This window comes from Morus notabilis, unplaced genomic scaffold, assembly GCF_000414095.1.
Source record: "Morus notabilis unplaced genomic scaffold, ASM41409v2 Scaffold966, whole genome shotgun sequence".
Lineage (NCBI taxonomy): Eukaryota > Viridiplantae > Streptophyta > Magnoliopsida > Rosales > Moraceae > Morus > Morus notabilis.
Genome location: NW_010364907.1, coordinates 55,855 through 73,540, shown reverse-complemented (window position 1 = coordinate 73,540; position 17,686 = coordinate 55,855). Strand labels below are relative to the sequence as shown.

At 34.4% G+C, this 17,686-nt stretch overlaps 1 long non-coding RNA gene across 1 annotated transcript; it reads left to right on the top strand.

Annotated features, from left to right (window-relative positions):
• The first annotated feature begins 12,194 nt into the window (after window positions 1–12,194).
• LOC112093335 lies at window positions 12,195–12,878 on the top strand. Its single transcript, XR_002903004.1, has 4 exons — window positions 12,195–12,343; window positions 12,446–12,535; window positions 12,620–12,742; window positions 12,837–12,878. It is a non-coding gene; the product is annotated as an uncharacterized LOC112093335 (long non-coding RNA).
• The last annotated feature ends 4,808 nt before the right edge of the window (window positions 12,879–17,686 follow it).

Here is a 17,686-nt window from a genome sequence, read left to right as displayed (position 1 = left end):
ATATGATTTTTTGATAAATTACCTTAAGAAAAGAAATTCTAATTGAGTCTACCAAATGTCATATATAGAATGATCTTAATCTTAAGTTATTAGCAGATTTCTATAGCTTGTTCTCCAAGTTATTCAATTCACTTGTTAGATAAGTTATCCAATTTGAATTAAAATATATTTGAAGTTTGATTTTAAATAAATTTGAATTTAAGTCAAATTGGACAATAGGATAAAGAATAAATTTTATCTCCTCTTGAACTGCTTAGTGGGACCAACCATAAGAGACTCACTATGGTGGCCAGTTTTACACTACATAAGGAGAGAGAAAATTGTTCTAAAATTAAATGAGAATCTATCTTAATTTTCACATTTAAAATAAAATTTTTTCATCAATTGTTTGAAGATTAGCGAGATTATTGTAATTATGTACTATATTTGGTTAGCCTTTGTATATGTGAGATGTTAGAGAGATATTAGGAATCAGTTTTTATCTTCCTCTTAACTAGGAAGATTAGTTTCCTTTTATGTATCCTAGAAGGGATCTATAAATTCCCGTGTACCAAAACATAACAATATAATTCAATCATTCCAATTTTAGTCTCGATCTTTTTGGTACAAGAGCAGAGAATAAAATCCTAGGGATTGAATCTGCTCTCTGTCCCCAATATGTCTGAAATCACATCCGAGTCCGTCCCCTCTCAATCTTCTCAGACCAAGCCTCAAATCGCCCGGAACCTTTCTAAAAGTCATCCTATTCAGATAACTACAATTCGGCTAAATGGCGACAATTTCCTCCGGTGGTCACAATCAGTCCGGATGTACATCAGGGGAAGAGGTAAGATCGGTTATCTCACAGGAGAAGCAAAGAGGCCTGACTTGAAGGACCCTGCCTACGCTGTTTGGGACGCTGAGAACTCAATGTTGATGACATGGCTAGTCAATGCCATGGCCGAGGAGATTGGTGCGAATTACATGTGGCTACAATGTTTCACTGATGTATTCTGACCTTGGAAATCAATCCCAAGTGTATGAGTTGACCCTACAACTTGGAGAAATTCACCAAGGTGAGGATTCTGTTACCAAGTACTTTAATTCTCTGAAAAGGATATGGTAGGATCTCAACTTATTCAATGACTACGAATGGAAATCGATGGAAGACTGCAACCATTACAAGAAAAGTGGCGGTTGTCGGCCGAGTCTTCAAATTTCTTGTAGGCTTGAATATCGAATTCGACGAGGTGCGTGGTCGAATTATTAATAGAAGTCCGTTGCCACCAATTGGAGATGTATTTGCCAAAGTACGCCAAGAGGAGAGTCGCAGACATATGATGCTGGGAAAAAAAGGGCTCTGGTGCAATCAGACTGTAGAAGGATCAGCCCTAGCAATTCCCGAAGCCCAGGTCAGATGCCTTAGAACCAGCGTGGATGAGACAAAAATAATCTGGACTGTGATTACTGCGGGAAACCACGCCATACCAAGGAAAATTGCTACAAGCTGCACGGCAAGCCACCCAATGGTAAAGGAAACGGGTTTGGTGAATCAAGCACTATTGCTGCTAAAGAAGCCGAATCCTCTCCTTTCAGCAAAGAGTAATTAGATCACCTTCTTAAGCTGTTAAAATCTTATTCATCACCTAGTGTTCCTGTCGGGTTTGTGGCACAATCAAGTAGAAATTCTTTCGCATTCTCTGTCCTTGCAAAAGCCGGTCCTTAGTTAATTGATTCAGGGGCTTCCAATCACATGACAAATTGTTCCCATTGGTTTAGTTCATATTTTCCTTGTTCTAGTGCAGAGAAAGTTAGAATAGCTTATGGTAGTTTTTCACCCATTGCATGTAAAGGACATGTTAAGATTTCTGAAAAAATCACCCTCAAATCAGTTTTACATGTTCTGAAACTTGCCTGCAGTCTTCTCTCTGTCAGCAAACTGTCAAAAAATTCTAACTGCTCCATTCTTTTTCCTCCTTCTCATTGTGCTTTTCAGGACCGGAGCTCGGGAAAGACGATTGTAGCTGCTAGAGAAATAAATGGGCTGTACTATTTTGATGAAACAACTTTCGGGAATAAAAAAGCTCAGGGATTAGCTAGTACTAGTTCAACCTCTGTCTATGATCAAATAATGTTATGGCATAGGAGATTAGGACACCCTAATTTTCTATATCTCAAACATTTATTTCCTGGATTGTTTAAAGGAATTGATTGTTCTAAATTACACTGTGTGTTTTGTCATTTGGCTAAAGAACATCGTGTTTGTTTCTTATAAAGTCTTATTTTGCATATAAACCATTCTATTTGGTTCATAGTGATGTTTGGAGCCCATCTAAAGTTACCACACTTTCTGGTAAAAAAATGATTTGTGACTTTCATTGATGACCACACAAGAATGTGTTGGTTTTATTTGTTGGAAAAAAAACCTAAAGTTGAACAACGGTTTAAGGAATTTTTTCTTATGATTGAAAATCAATTTCAAACTAAAATTGGTATTTTAAGAACAGATAATGCAACTGAATATTTCAATAATTATTTAAGGGCACTTCTCTCGGAAAAGGGTGTCATTCATCAATCAACTTGTCATGACAAGCCACAACAAAATGGAAAAAGAAAAAATAGACACTTGCTTGAAGTTGCCCGAGCCATCATGTTTTCAATGAATGTTCCTAAATACCTATGGGGTAATGCTCTCTTAACTGCTTGTTATTTGATAAACATAATGTCATCTTGTGTCTTAAAATTTGAAACACCTTTAAACTGTTCGAAAAAGAATTTTCCCACATCTCAGTTGTTTGCAGATTTACCCTTGAAAGTTTTTGGTTGTACATGTTATGTTTACATACCAAGTAATTTTCGATCTAAAGTTAATCCAAAAGCTAAAAAATGTGTTTTTGTTGGTTATGCATCTAACAAACGAGGTTACAAGTGTTTTAATCCGGTCACTAAGAAATTTTTTAAAAGTATGGATGTGTCCTTTGTCGAGGACCAACCCTTTTTTCACCAAAATTCTCTTCAGGAGAGAACATAATTGAGGAAGATCTTGTTTCGGATTATTCTAAACCCTTGGTTAATAAACAAGTTCAGGAAATGACTGTCGGAAATATGGAAAATAGTAGTATGCCTAATTCTACTTTGCAAGATGTTGTTGTATCTGAGACAGGGTGAGATGTACTTCCAGAGGATCATCCTGAGCTTCAGGTTTATGCGAGGAAGAGGTTTCACAAACTTTCTACTGCACCAGTTATTCCTCCAGCATAAGTTCAATCCAATTTACCGAGTAATGGTTCTACTCCAACCTTTCAAAGTAACCCTTCTCCTACTCCTATTCATTCTTCACCTGATTTGATTAACTTACCACCTTCTGATCTTGACCTTCCGATAGCCTTGAGAAAAGGAACTCGAACCTGTACCAAACATCCTACTGCAAAGTACATGTCTTACAAGAAATTGTCAAACAGTCATAAAGCCTGTGTCTAGGATTTCTAATTTGTTTGTTCCAAGAACTTTCCAGGAAGCATTAGGTGATCTGAATTGGAAATTAGAAGTTATGAAAGAGATGAATGCTCTCACGAAGAATGACACGGAGAGTGTAAGTGACCTACCTGAAGACAAGAAGACAGCCGGTTGCAAATTGGTATTTACAGTAAAGTCTAAGGTAGACGGAAGTCTGAAAAGATACAAAGCCAGACTCGTAGCAAAAGGGTTCACTCAAACTCACAGTATAGATTACACAGTAAAGTCTAAGGTAGACGGAAGTCTGAAAAGATACAAAGCCAGACTTGTAGCAAAAGGGTTCACTCAAACTCACGGTATAGATTATCAAGTGACTTTTGCTCCTGTTGCTAAAATTAGTTCCATCAGAATACTTTTGTCTCTTGCAGTTAATTCCAATTGGCCACTTCATCAGTTGGACGTAAAAAATGCGTCTCTTAACGGAGATTTGTAAGAGGAAGTGTATATGGATCTGCCTCTTGGTTTTGAAGATAAGTTTGGGAAAGGTAAAGTGTGCAAACTGAAAAAATCATTGTATGGCCTAAAGCAGTCTCTAAGAGCCTGGTTTGAGTGCTTTGGGAGTGTTGTTAGAAAACATGGTTATTCACAAAGCCAAGTTGATCCTACGTTGTTCTTCAAACACTCTACCAAAGGTAAAGGGGCTGTCTTGATCGTTTATATTGACGATATAATCATGACTGGAAACAATACACTTGAGATCAACAATCTTAAGAAGAAGCTTGAGGCTAAATTTGAAGTTAAGGATTTGGGAAAGCTTAAATATTTTCTCGGTATGGAATATACTAGATCTAAGGAGGGCATCTTCATCAACCAACGTAAGTATGTTCTTGATCTGCTCAAAGAAACAAGAATGACTGGTTGTAAGGCAGCATAAACTCCAATTGAGCCAAATTTGAAATTGGAAGCAGCTGTTGTAAATGAAGTAGTAGATCGAGAACATATCAAAGATTAGTTGGGAGACTAATCTATTTAGTTCATACACGACCTGACATAGCGTTTGCAGTATGTGCTATGATCCAGTTCATGCCTTCACTTGGGTCTGCGCACTTTGAAGCTGTGTTCAGGATCTTGAGGTATCTCAAATGGACTCCAGGGAAGGGACCATATTTAGATTGAAGCTTCTACTGATGCAGATTGGGTTGGCAGTATAAGTGACAGAAGATCCACCTCTGGTTATTACACTTTTGTTGGAGGGAATTTGGTTACTTGGAGAAGCAAAAAACATAGTGTGGTGGCAAGAAGCAGTATTGAAGCCGAGTTTTGCTCAATCGCACAGGGATTCTGTGAAGTTCTCTGGATCAAAAGACTTTGGTGGAACTCAAGATTCCTATTCCAATGCCCATCAAGGTCTATTGTGATAATAAGATAACAATTTCGATTGCTCACAATCCAATTTTACATGACAGAACAAAACATGTAGAAGTGGATAAACACTTCATCAAAGAGAAGTTGGATAGTGGTGTGATATGCACGTCTTACATACCAACAACTAGCCAAATTGCCGACATTCTCACAAAAGGGCTTCCCAAGGCACAGTTTGAAGAATTTGTTAGCAAGCTCACCATGAGTGATCTTCATGCCAGCTTAAGGAGGAGTGTTGGAAGATTAACGAGATTATTGTAATTATGTACTATATTTGGTTAGCCTTTGTATACGTGAGCTGTTAGAGAGATATTAGGAATCAGTTTTTATTTTCCTCTTAATTAGGAAGATGAGTTTCCTTTTATGTATCCTAGAAGGGATCTATAAATCCCCGCGTACCAAAGCAGAGCAATATAATTCAATCATTCCAATTTTATTCAATGTCTTTTTCAATTTTCTAAAGCCTTATCTTAGAGATAACTTAGACTCCTTGCGGGCCTCTAATAGGTACTCTATAAATAGGTGGTAGTAGAAAAAACACAATTTTTGCTCTATAAACCATGTAGTGGTCGGATTTATAGAGAGAAAATAGGGAGAAAAGTTCTTTCAAAATTTTCTGTCCTGTATATATGGTGCTAGTACTGGACGACTAGCGAATCGAGTGCTAATCCTGTTTTATTTTTAAGTTGTGCCCACATATACAGTTTTTGTCGAATCAAGAAGTAGATGAGAAATATTCTTAGTGATCGAGAACCGGAACACTTAGATTATTCGTGGTCAAAGACTCAAGTTATTGTCCTAATCGACTGCTAGGCATATTTCTAATTAAATTAATTATATTAATTTATTCGGATATAAATTAATATAATTTATAGCATTCATCAAAAGTTTTAGCTCCTTGCGGGCCTCTAATAGGTACTCTATAAATAGGTGGTAGTAGAAAATTAAAAAACACAATTTTTGCTCTATAACCCATGTAGTGGTCGGATTTATAGAGAGAAAATAGGGAGAAAAGTTCTTTCAAAATTTTCTGTCCTGCTACGTATATATGGTGCTAGTACTGGACGACTAGCGAATCGAGTGCTAATCCTGTTTTGTTTTTAAGTTGTGCCCACATATACAGTCTTTGTCGAATCAAGAAGTAGATGAGAAATATTCTTAGTGATCGAGAACCGGAACACTTAGATTATTCGTAGTCAAAGACTCAAGTTATTGTCCTAATCGACTGCTAGGCATATTCTTAATTAAATTAATTATATTAATTTATTCGCATATAAATTAATATAATTTATAGCATTCATCAAAAGTTTTATTAAATTTTTTGTTTGTACTAGATCTGCATTATCACGCTTCCACATTCAAAATCGTTTCGGAAACCAATATTTACTTACTTTAATTTCTTGAAAATGCTATTTATTAAAATTTTCGTTATTTGTTCTTTTGACAATGCGGGATCTAGCTCGTACTCTCCTAAACTCTCCTACCCCCCCATATGCTGTTTGTTGAATCATTTTCGATCACAGATTGTTTAAATGGATTTGATCTGTTTTGAAGTAGAAGATGATGATTTTTATGCATAGTACAAAAAATTGCCTACATCAAAAGCTAAACTCTTGTAACATTCAAAATTTTACGTGTTTTTGTATCCTTTGCTAATGCTAATGAGACATTCAGTCAGTATAAGTTGCCAACTAACTCAACTTTCTTAAACATTTTATTATATAATATTCAAAGTTAAGATTTAACCCCACAGCCTTAGATAAACCTACAAGAACTCAAGCTTGAAATCACACAATCGAATAAACAAATAGACCAAATGAATATAAAAAATCAAGCAATCAAGAACATAGAATTTTCTTTATAGGGTTTGGTTAAAAAACTGCCTACATCCTCGTGACTCAACTTGTTGGGTCCAATATTCGAGCGTATCTAAATAGAAATTATGTTTACATATGGATTCCTATTTCCTAAGTCGTTACATTCCATTTAGGATTAGAAACCTCACTGAAAAGTTCTCATGAGATACGGACAAAAAAAAAAAAAAAACATAATTAGTTTTACGTGTTGTCTTTTTGCTAATGCTAATGAGACATTCAATATTAATTTATAAATTGACAGCTTACTCAACCATATTGATAATTTTATTGTATAAAATTGAATGTTAAGATTTATCCTCAAAACCTTTGGAAAACCTGCAAGAACTGAAACTGCAAACACACAATCTATTGCAATGATCCAAGATTACACTTTCAATAATGTGTTTTTCACTTTCATTTCCCTTAGTCCCCCAATAACAATTGAGAAAATCTTTATATGAAATCTTACTGAGAAGCTCTCATGTGCGTAACAATGGCCAAAACAAAAGAATGAATTAGTTAATCAAAACAATATCAGATATTCCTATATTTATTAGATTCAATAATCTCTGTGTAATTACCTAATTGACATTAACTCATAAACACTTACACTGTACACAGTTTGAGACGTGAAAAACTGGAGAGGGGATCAAGTCCTCGCTCTCCAAGTCACGCCAGGAGCACTGGAGCAGCTTCCCAAGGCAATGAGAATTTGGACTGGGCTTTGTGTAATGCCCTCAATTTAAGGAAAAGAGACAAATACCTCTTAAGGTCCGTTTAATTCGTTGTTCGAGTTTTTAATTTGAGTTCAGATGTGATTTTATGTGAGAAAATTTTACTGTAGTAAAAAAAAAAGTGATTGTTTCTGAGAGCTTAGCAAAACTCGAATTCTAAACTCAAATCCCGACCCGACCGAAAATTTTGGGCCGCCCGCCCGAGCCCGAGAAGGCCCGTGAATGGGCCGCGGGCTTATATTTGGTAGCCCGAACCCGCCCAAAATGCCAGAATTTTTTTTTATATTTTTTAATTTTTATAATTATTAAGTTATTTTGTGTTAAAATTATATAAAAACTAAAATCAACATTCAACAGACATTATTAACACAATGTAATAAATTAATTTTGTATATTAATTTTTAAATTCGTAATTCATGATTGCCTCGTTAAAAACCTTACCAAGAAAAACCCAATTGGGATAAAAACTTGGTAAGAAAAAAAGAGTGCAATCATTTTGTGACGAATTACAAATTTTACAAACTTACAAAGTTATACAATTACAATGTCAAAAGTAAATACATATTTACAAATTACAAATTTACAATTTAATTTGAAGCTGAAGGATCGTCTTCGAAATTAAATGTTAATATATTAAATTCATCGATCCATTCTTGACTTGCCGGTGAAATTATATCCTGTAAACGTTGATCTGCACGATCCCAATCCTTAATGCAGACTAAGGCTTCAACAATGTCCATTTGCAATGCATTCCGGCGTTCCTCAAGTATTCGTCCTGTCGTATTGAAGACTTGTTCGGATGAAATAATGGAGACTGGGATGGAAAATATATCCATTGACAATTGAGTTAGGATTGGCCAAGTTAATGCCCGTGCCCTCCACCATTGAACTAAGTCAAACGATTCTCTAGTACTGTCGACTACTAAGCTTTCACTGAGGTACGCCATAAGCTCATTGAAGCTGCTGCCGCCACTGCCACCTGTTGATGAAGATCTACTCCCAGCTTCTGTTTGAGTTGTCTTCTTCTTCTTCTTCAACCCGAAAACATTCAAGAATGAATGCGGGTTTTCATCTTGTTGTTGTGGTTCCTGTACTCTAGAGTTTGTGCTTCTAAACCTATTCTCATATTTACTATAGATCGAATATATTTTTGCCTTTATTATTGGAAATTGATCCAAACAATTGATGCCTAAAAATTCAACTAAATTTTCTAAATCACTTTCTAAACTGTCTAATTTTAATCTAGGATAAAAAATAGTACCTAAACCATACAACAAAGGCAACTTAGACCAATATTTTTTAAATTTCTTTTCCATAGAATGGATAGGAACTCCGAAGATTGGGTCTTCCCTATATTCGCTAAATAAAATACTAATTCTTAAACGTTCACCTAAAGCTAAAGGTGATGTTGGGTAATATACTCCACTAAGTTTTACAGTAACTTCATGAAACCTACCTAAAAATTGATACAAAACTTCAATAATTTGCCAATCATATGTCTCTATATGTCCTACTCCTAATATTCTCTTATTTAAATTAAATCCTTTAAAGTAATGTCCGGTTACAACTAAATAATCTTTATTAGCAAGGCAGACCAAATATCTGCCGTGAACGTAACACACTCGCTAGTCGAGTGTAAAAGGTTTATTAATGCTTCTTTTCTTTTTTAAATAATTTTAATTAATCTTTCCTAAGAGTAGTTTTGAAGTGAACTGTGCATTAGGATTATGTACAACCTTAATATATCATTGCCAATTAGGATGCTCTACAAAACTAAGTGGTTGATCTAATGCAGCTATCATTCGCCCAACTTCCATACGATCTACTTGCAGATCGTATTTCCAAGTGGTTAGACCACTGGTTGCGCGATCAAAAGACAATTGTGTTTGACGGAGTTCGGCTCCGCCGGACTGGCTAAGCTTTTGAAGACACTTTTCAGAGTGTCTTCTCAAGTGTGTGGTGTCGTGAATTGTATCACCTTGTAATTTAGATAAACAATATTTACACTGAGCTATATGTTTAGTGTTACCTTCATTGTCTATCTCCTCAATTGTGTCGAAGTGATCCCAAACTGTTGAGGTGCGCTTGCATTTCCTCCTGGAGGTTGCAACACTTGCAGATGCAGTCGGACTTGCACTCGCCGATTCTCCACACCCACCACCATTGCGACCACGACCTCCCGTACGCCCACCAGGGCTTAGATTATTAGATTCCTGCATAACAAATTCATTAGTGGGAAATTGCCCTTCTTCCACGTTGTGTTGGGCATCAACGGGAATACCACTATAACTAAAAGAATCTGTTATAAAAAAATAAGAGCAACTTGAGAGAGAAAGCTTTAGGATAATGTGATAGTTTTTAGAAAAATTGTGAGAGAGATTTGAGAGATTGAGAAAAATTGAGAGAAATTGAGAGAGATTGAGAGAAATTGACAGGAATTGAGAGAGTTTGAGTGAGGAAAATGTGTGGGGGATGAGGGGTATTTATAGGGAAATTTTTTGGGTTAAAAAATTGATTTTTTTCCTCCAAATTTGGATCCAACGGCTACTTTTGTTTTCGGCGGGTCGGGTTCAGGCGGGTTTGGGCAGAAATTTAGGCAACGGTCAAAAAACTAGCCGTTGGGGCCGGGCTTTTCGGGCTTCGGGTTGGGTTGGGCTCTAACGGTCAAAATTTTGTCCATTGGTCGGGTTTTTGGGCTTTGGACAAGTTGGGTAGTTTGAGCAAATCGAACAATTCGGGCCTGGCCGGAAAAATTCAAAAAAATTCTGACGGACGGTGACAATACGGCGGCGGGCTCCGGTGTGGTGTCCATTTTTGGGATGCCTGAGCCTGAGCTCGAAAATTTATTGTTGGACGGGCCGGCAATTGGGCCTGCCCGCCGATCTCAAAAAATTCGGGCCTCAGGCCGGCTCAAAGTTCCAACACTACAATATGAGTTTCGATTTTTATCCTTTACTCTTAATTAATATTATTTTTAGTGAAATAACTAGATTAATTAGAAGGTATTAATTAAAAGTAAGAGATAAAAATTAAGACCCATACATTTTAAAAGTAAAGTTAGCAATTTTCTCTTCTAATAAATAGAAAAAAATTGTAGTAAGTAGTATTTTTTACAAGGCTAAAGTAAGCAAATAGCAAGATTTTAAAATATTTGAAATAAATAGTAGTAAATAATTTACTAGGTAAATAATCTATTTAGTAGTAGTAAACAAATAATTTACCTAGTGCTATTTATTACAAATATTTTTAAAACCTTACACTTACTTCAATTAATTCCTTTAAATGTTTTTTATTTCTTTCTCCCTAGAAAATATATAATAATTAAACACAATCCAGAAATAAAAATAACTTATAAAAAGGGAAAAATATGTATTTAATTTATGAGCACCTAACATTTCCAAACCTAGATTGCTAGTCCCTCCAGAAAAAACTAAACTTAAACAACAACAAAAACAAAAAGAGAAAAGCGACAAATACACTTTAAAATGTATGGGTCTTGAATTTTTACCTATCACACTTGATTAATATCTTTTAATTAAAAAATTATATTAATCAAAGGGGTATTAATCAAGAGTAAAATATAAAATTTTTAAAAGAATGCATTTAAATATTGAATTCACTAATTGGGTCGTTCTTCTCTTCATTTGTCTGTAAAAGTTAGGGTTTTGATGTTGCTGTAATGAAGGTATGGCTTGATTGTTTCGGCTTCTTTCTCCTCAAATTAATCGCGCATCTGTTGAAGTTCAACACTCCCCTCATTCAAAATTTGGGTCTTTGATCTATTGAAGTTTGGGTCGTTATTCTCTTCGTTGCTATGTATAAGGTTGGGTCGTTCTTCTCTTCGTTTCTCTGTACAAGTTTGGGTTTTGAAAGAAGATACCAAGGTATGGCTTGATTTTGTTCGGCTTGTTCTCGTCGAATCACAATTTTCTACTCTACTTTTGTTTCGATTCTCTTAGTTGCATCAATTATGTTGTGATGATTTGTTTTTTACTTTGAAATTCGTTAGTTGCACAAGAAAACCCCCAATTTGTAGGTTATAAAATTTAGTATTCCTGTACAGAACATAAGCTTTTGTTGTGTTTATGCGAACAATGTGCGTGAAAAGAAATCAGATTTTAAATATCTTGATTGTTGATTTTAAATTTCTTGAAAATAAGTCAGATTGTCTTGATTTTACGGAAAAGAATTGGTCAAAATCTGAAATTAGGCACCTTAGTGGCTGTTCACAAGCACCTTAGTGGCCAATGTATTGATGTCAATTTCCTTTCAGATTTCAATGTTTGATCTTTTCAACCATGTATTGATGTCAATTTCCTTTCCCAGTGTATGCTATTGTTTGCATTCTTGTCTTCCTAAGAATTGCTTTCAACTTTTGATGTATGTGCTGAGTGATGTTTCAATTAGATTTTTTAGTATAGTATTAAGTTATTTATCTACTTGATCCACATTATTAGTTTTTTTTATTTGAAATTGATGTTCTAATAAATTTTATTTCTTAGTTATAAATGTGATAATTAATTTAGCATTATGTTAATTATGAAGTCGATTGATGATGTTACAGCCAGGGATGAAAGAAGTACTTTGGAAAGCTATCCGGGTATGCTTATGACTGTACGAGAGTGCATTATAGTATATATCTTATACTAACACTTATTTGACAATTACGATATTTTTGTTGTATTGTAGGCAAGATATAAAGTGGATAAACAATGACAGAAGCATCAAATCTTTGGGAACATGGGTGCAATTTGGAGGGCCTTAAAATCAAGATTACTTTACCAAGTTAAGAAAGCCAAAACCAAAGAAGAAAGACTAAAATTGAAGCCTGATAATATCAAATCAGTTGCAGAGTGGAAAGCTTTTGTAAGGGAGAAAACAAGTGCAGCTTTTCAGGTATAATTAACTTAAAAACCTATTATTTTCTCTCATTGATAATTCTAATATGTAGTCCATATTTATGCATATGGTGCTTTCTTTAATTTTTTTTGTTACTAGGAAAGGAGTCAAAAGTATCAAAACATGATGAAGAAACTACTTCCACATACAACCAACAGCAAAGGATATGCTCACTTGATTGAAGACATGGTACATTCATAATTATCCTTCTTATTTTATAAAATCTTGAAGAATTTTCTTTCAATGCTGTGAACCTAAGATTTCTCCTTGTAGAATGCAAGTAGTTCGAGCAAAACAACCGGACGCTTTCTTGTGGAGGCCAAAAAGTGAGATGAGTACCTTTGAAGAAGCAATTTCAAGTAATGTGGCATGGCCTGCTGATAAAATTTTAAAGGGGTATGAAAAATCTCTACTAGCTGCAAATTTGTTTAAACCAAAACATTATATGATTGTGATAGTAATTTTTTATACTCTTCGGGTTTAAATGTAGGCAATGAAGACTTATGCTTTCTACAACTATCTACATACCAATACATGTAAGATACTCTCTGTCTTACAAGTTTTACATTAAATTTTTGTCTAGTGCATCATTGAAGCCATGTTTCCTCTAACTCACTGCAAAACATATGTGGATGTGGCTACGTAGTTGTGAATGATGTAACTAGTCCTTGCTTTATTTATAGGTTAAATGATGGAAGTTTTAGTTGAGTTTGATTATTGTTTTTGATAGTGGATCACTTTCTTACAGGTTAAACGGTGGAGATGAATTTTTTGTTGAAGCATTTTGCCAAGATGGAAGGATTTACTTCACCATTTCACTTAGTTAGACGTTTTGGATACTTCGATATCTCCAGCTATTCCTCTGTTTTCTTTACTTGTTTTGAATGTTAAGGTTTTGAACATTGTATGAATTATGTTGTAGACATAATTTTATTGCCAACTTGGATGATACTGATAATAATTGATATGTTGAATGTTTTTATGTTTTAATTTGAATGTTCCTATTTAGATATAAGATGTTGCTCGGAATCACCATCTATTTGAATGAATTCAAAAGGATATCAATAATAATTTTAAAAAGTTACAAGAGTATGAACATGACAAGGAAAAAAGCTATTAATCTGTATCGTAACCATGTTAAATAGCTTAAGAGATTGAAAATAATTTGTCTTAAACGCTATAATACCTCAATTCTATCGCGCTTTTCATAATTCTCTTAGAACACTATGTTTTCTTAGGACTTTTACTAGCGTCTGATGTCCTAGCGCTCCACAAAATGCTATTGCTAGTGACTAATAGCGTTTTTAGTCAGCTACTGATACTGATATTTGTTGTAGTGATTTTCTCAAAACAAAAAAGAAATCTTAAAGTAATCCACTTTCGTAGGAAATCACGTTGCATTTAGCGTATGAAACAAGCTGCTAAATCCTTAGGCAACTCAAATGGATGAGTTGATAGTTGGTTTTCAAAATAATTTTGAATGCAGAAGCGTGTGTCTAGCGGATCGTGTATAATTTTTTTTTTATAAAACTTTCAAAACACGCTATGAATATATTAATTTATACACGAATAAATTAATCTAATTAATTTATTTACCTAGTGAACAATTAGGTCGATAACTTGATATTTTTGACCACGAACAATCCTCAATCCAAACTTTTTAGGAAAACCTGAGGCCTCGTTCACTTCGCGGATTCGAGTTGAGATGTGACATTTTCTGAGAGCTTTTCACTGTAGTAGAAAAAGTTAGATGTGACATTTTCTGAGAGCTTTTTACTGTAGAAACTTAAAACTAAAAACTCGAATCGGTGAAATGAAAGAGGCATGAATCTTTCTTGTCTAGTCCTTGATACCTACAAGACCTAGAGTGTGGGCTCTAATTCAGAATTATAGGATTGATCACTCACTAATTTTCTCTTCCACCAATATCAACACATGTGTGAGGGGGAACCGAGAATGGAATTACTTTTCTTCTCTTTTTCTCTCTAGTTACATGGCTGTCACTAAAATGTTACGCACTGTAAAAAAGAATAGTATACACCCGTAACAGCTATTTTACACTCCTATCTCATAAGGGAAGGGAGAAAAATTGTGTTCTCTAATTTTCTATTGTCTCCTATCCTAGGAGGACCCATTTGCTTTAACTTGAAGGCAAAGGAATAGACAATTGGTTATTACTTTATTTTAAATCTCATTTAAAATGTAGTTTCCCATTTAATTTTGAAAATAAAATTCTCGCCCATCCTTATCTACTATGGCCGGCCACACCATTGGGATATCTCCATGTGGTTGGCGCAAATATCAGGCAGGAGGATGAGATCAATTTCTCATTTTATCCAGTTTTCAATTTTAGCTGAAATTGAAAACTAAATAAAGTCAAACTTCAATTTCATTTTGAATTTGATTGGAAAACTTGTCAAACAAGTAAACCGGATAACTTGGAGAGAAAACAACCAAATCCCAATAATTCAATCATTAATTTAATTAAATAACCACATTATTTATTTCGAGTCATATTAAATCTCAATAATTTTCTTTGTTTTGTAAATATTATACGAATGATGCGGGGACTCATGGACCTATAATTCGAAGCTCCAATAAAATTAATAATTAATTAAACTCTTTAATTAATTAATCAATTAATCCTATTAATTCCAAAAGTTACTGCACTAAAAACTTAGAATTGTGCTCTCGAAATTATAGACATAATTTACTTCCAAGAACTTGAAGTGTCCATTTGATATAGTCACTACATATATTTCAATCCTCCTTAAATAATTCATAATTAGAGCTAGTGAAATCCGTTAAACCCTCTAATTACATCTTTATCCTTGAGTACTATTGATTCTCTAATGGATAGTGATTCATAAAACAAATTCATGAATCAGAGCTCCTACTAGTCAAAGTACTGAATCAACTCTTAAGAGAATTATCTATCTGCTTCTTTCTTAAGAAGGAATGAATTCCATCTTATATATTAACATTCCCAGCTACTCACTTTATCATGTCTCTAAGATACAATGAATAAGATTTAGAATCTCAAAATCTGTACCGAGTAAGTCAAAAGACACAAATCCATATATAGTAGTATGCTAATAACTCAAGATTAAGATCGTTTCATCTATGGCCATTAGTAAACTCAATTTGAATTTCTATACTTATAGTGGAAATTATCAGAAATTTAAATCGTATATGTGTCTCAGTTAAACATAATCTCATTATGCATAATACACTCATTCAACATCCCTTTATATTAATAATGTAGATAACACCATTCCATTATGTCATGACCGAGAAATTTGTCAAAATTATTGTATATGACAATATTTCCTAGAATTCTTTGTATCATTAATATAAATACTTTTATGATAAGTATTTGTTGATATAAGTATGGAATAATAAGTTATAAGCTAAAGTTCAAAAATTTTTGAACTACGATGCAGTTACCGATTTTTAGACTGTATTTAAGAAAGAAGTATGGAATGTTGTGTTAAGCCCGCAAGTGGGTAAACACATGAATGATAAGTTTAAGAAATAGAAAAGAATTGAAAGACATAAATTCTAGGGTTTTAGAAACAATTAGAACGAAAAACATACGAAAAAGGGGTTCGGAAGGCCGAACTGAGAAAATTAGGGTTTCGACTGATTTGAGTTGACCAAGTCAAAATTTGTTGACAAAGAGTCGACCAAAACGTCGCCCTCAAAAAGTTAGTCAAGAATGGTCAAGGTTGACTAAGTTGACTGATTAACGCCCAAAAGTGATGTTCACAAGTGAACAATTGTAGTACAGAAGGGATGTTGTATCCACAGAGAGGTAACAAAATAAACAAGAAAGATTAGCTAAGAGCGTTAGAGAAAAATAAATAACAAGTAAATTAAAGAAAAAGAAGAGTTTTAGAGATTTTTGTTGTAAATAAAATAAAAAGAAGAAGATTTGTATGGAGAAAATTCAGTAGTAAAAATGGTAAGGTGTCGAGAATCCCTAATGCTTCGTTCACCAATTCAAATTTTGATTCACAAAATAAAAGAATCGAATAAATTAAATCTCTATGTTAACTCCGAAAATATTATTATTACAAGTTATCCAAAATCGACAATATATCAATTTGACAATATTGTAGTAAAAGACAATTTGTAAAATAATTTGAATAACAAAACAATGCGTGACAAAATTACATAAGAAAAGCGTGACTAAACTTATATAAAAATTGGCACACAATATTTTGAAAAGTAAAAGAAAAATAGATGAGATTTAATTCATTTGGATGTTGAAGTTTACAACACAATGAATTAAAACCTCAAATTGGGTCACTCAACAAAAGTTCATCTCTAACCTCACCAAGAGAACTCTAGCCTAGCTTGCAAAACATTCTCACAAGTTCTAGAGAGAAAATATGAGACTGCCAGCAAGACGACAGAAAACTGAATATTAAAAGCTTACAAAAAACCTTAGGCTAACCCTTTTATTTATAGTGTTTAGAGGATGCCTGTCAAATAAGGAAATAAATAATAAAAATAGAAAATTACAAAGAAAAAGGAAACAAAATAAAATTACACATAAATTAGGAGAAATCATATATATAATTTGGGGAAGAAATCCGGTAATTTGCACTGATTTTTGGGAAAGAAATTCAGATTCAGCATCAAAGGGGACAAGTGTCGCATTACGGTTGGAAGCTGGAGTCAGTTCGCCACGTGTCGCGCTCGGAGTGGTTGGAGTGTGCTAGCGCGGAGTCAGAGTGGAGGACAACTGGGACCCACTAGGACAGTTGGCGTGTGCGGAGAGAACGGATGGAGCTAGCATTGCAGGCGTGGGACCCACTCCGAAGAGAGCTTGGATGCGCTGGAGATCGCGCAGAGGAAGAACACGCGCCCTAGGATGTTTGCACGCTGGTGAGGTGCGCGAGGTGGAGTGGGGAAGGCAGGGGAGCTGGGGCCCACGCAGAAATTGGCTTGTGGCTTCGGCTCACGCGGCTCTCTCTCTACATGGCCCAGCTTGGTGGCTCGGATTGGTTGAAAATATTGCTTTCATGGCTTCTTCTTTTGTAGCTTTTTACACTGCTTTTATCTGCAAATAATTAAGCAACAACTAGACAAATTCCAATGAAAAATATTTTGAATAAAAATAATGGAATTGTTTAATTAAAGCTTAAATATTTTAATATTATATAAATCAAAAGCAGTATTTAGGGTGCATTTTCATGCACTTATCATTGACCATCTGTCTGAAAAACACGTATAAAACGCATACCGGATAGGAATTAAACTAAACTAAAATAGGATAATTATTAAATGATCAATGATTGAGATTAAAAGTGAAAAATTGGATGAAAGGCTGAG